We start from the raw sequence: 2084 nt of genomic DNA on the forward strand, positions 1-2084 counted from the left end.
AGCCGCCGCGCGGGGGCCGGGGGGCGGGCAGCCGCGGCGCGTGGGCATGGCAGGGTGCCCGAGGCCCCTGGGGGGCGAGGAGCAGGGTGGGCGATCCCCTCCCCTCCGCTTTGCCTCGATTGCTTCTTTCTGTGCGCGCGGGCACGGGGCGTTTTTGGCTTTGGCAGCGCCGGGCTGTGCCCCCAAACTTTTGCCCCCCCCAAAATGTGGGACCTCTACGGTGTGGGGCGGTTGCCCGGTTTGCCCTCCCCTAAGGCCGCTGCTGCTGGGAGGGAGGGTGGGCTGGGAAGCTGCTGGGCAAGGAGGATGGAGAGGATGGGAGGCATGTGAGCCAGCTCCGCGCTCCCCCGAAAGCAGCGCAGGTGCCAGCCCGAGTGGCCCCAGACATGGTCTTGGCACGGCAGTGGGTCCCCCCCAGGGCTGGAGCTGCAGCTCCCGGCTGCAACGGGGGCTCGCTAGGCTGAATCGGGTTGCAGCCCTGAGCCTCTGGGCACTTCCTTCCTAGAAGCAGCGGTGAATGGCAGCAATGCCAGCGGGGCCCTTGGAGAAGGCGGTGTCCCGGTCCTTTGGGGACAACCTCTCTGCCTCCCAAAAGGAACCAAATGCGGGTCTCCTGAGCGGTGCAGGGAGCAGGTTTCTACTGCAGACTCAGCCTCTTTATACAGAAATCTTTGCACGCCAGCTGGGACTCCCCCCTCCCCAGGCATGACTACATTTGGCGGGGGGCTGCGGGGTGCCCGATCCTTTTACTACCCAGGTTAGCAGGGGTTGGCCTTCTAGCCCAGGATCTTCCCCACCTCTCCCTTTTTGGAGGTTTGCCTTGCATTTATCCCACTGCTACAGCAGGGGAAATTATATCTGGGGGGGCAGCAGCCCCTTTGCTGTTTGCCCCCAGCTTGCCCAACCACCTGGCGAGGAGCACACTTGAAAACCGGTAACCTTGACATGAAAGGGGGGGCTATAGCCATTTGCACATAGATGGCATCTTAATTTTTACCCAGAATGGATGCCTGTAATTTTTATTTTAATAGCTGCGAGTTTTAGCGCAGGTGCTCCATCAGCACAGGATGGCACCCACAAAGTAGGCAGTGGTCTCGTTGATTTGCTGTCCCCGCTCCTGGGCTTTTGCCCTCCTAAGGGCGGTGCAGAAATGGGGAGAGCATCCCTCTGCCCTGCACAGAGCAGGGGGGCAAGCTCTGCCAGGCTTGCCCTGTGGGAGAGCTGGCCCGGGAGGGGTGTGGGGGGTCTCCCTGCCAGGACAGGCCAGGGGCTGTGCATTGTCTAAGGGGACTGGCATTGCTCAGGGCTTTGAGGTTCCCGCCTTGTTTCTGGGAGCCCAGGGAATGAAGAGGCAGGGGCAGGCGGTGCGCGTGCGCAGTGCCGCCCCTTGGCCCCGGGACGTGGGGAAGCCCTGCTCCTCCTGCAGGGGTCAGGCCGGCAGGGCGCATGCGCGCCGCGTGCAAGGGAAGCCCGGCTGCCAGGGGGAGGCCCGCAGTGCGCATGCTCCGTGGGAGCTGGGGGGAGCCCAGCTGGTGGCATGGGGCAGGCTGCTGGGCTCTCCATTAGCTTAGTCAGTGCTCTTGGCCTCTGCTGCCCATGAGCAGAGAGGGGGTGTAGGAAGCATGCACTGGATTGCATTTCCATCCCCCCAGCCAGGCTGGCCTCAGCTAGGACCAAGATCAAGGTAGTTGCATGGCTGAGACTGGGCTGATCTGCAGTGTCAATGGTGGGGATGAGCAAGGCTGCAACCCTGCTTCCCCCCAGACAGAGTAGAAGTTGAGGTCCAGGTCTGCGGGGCAATGCCCGTGTCTGCTGCTGTCTAAGGGCTACACAGGCTCTGCTTGCAGGGACCCAGGGCTGGAGACTTGAGTCCAGCAAGTGAGAGAGATGAAGGCTGATTTGAATAAGGTGGATGCTTGCATTGCAGAGCTAAGTAACCACAACTGGGCAGTTCCTGTTTTAGTGACTGCAAGGGGGGTTTTTGGTTGGCTGTTTTCTGTTTTTGTTTTTTTGCATTTGAACTGAATCCTGCATCCTCTTGGGACCTTTATGGAAACAGGTCTGCCAAGAGGTAGTTAGCAGAC

General features: G+C 61.3%; 1 long non-coding RNA gene across 1 annotated transcript in view; it reads left to right on the top strand.

Moving 5' to 3' along the window:
- The first annotated feature begins 1074 nt into the window (after window positions 1–1074).
- Window positions 1075–2084, top strand: part of LOC109293826 — a 3599-nt gene continuing 2589 nt past the window's right edge. The window contains exon 1 of the long non-coding RNA XR_002096412.1: window positions 1075–2071. This is a non-coding gene — a long non-coding RNA (uncharacterized LOC109293826). The remainder of the gene's footprint in view (window positions 2072–2084) is intronic.

Source organism: Gavialis gangeticus, unplaced genomic scaffold (genome assembly GCF_001723915.1).
Source record: "Gavialis gangeticus isolate Ggan-Ray unplaced genomic scaffold, GavGan_comp1, whole genome shotgun sequence".
NCBI classification, from domain to species: Eukaryota; Metazoa; Chordata; order Crocodylia; family Gavialidae; genus Gavialis; species Gavialis gangeticus.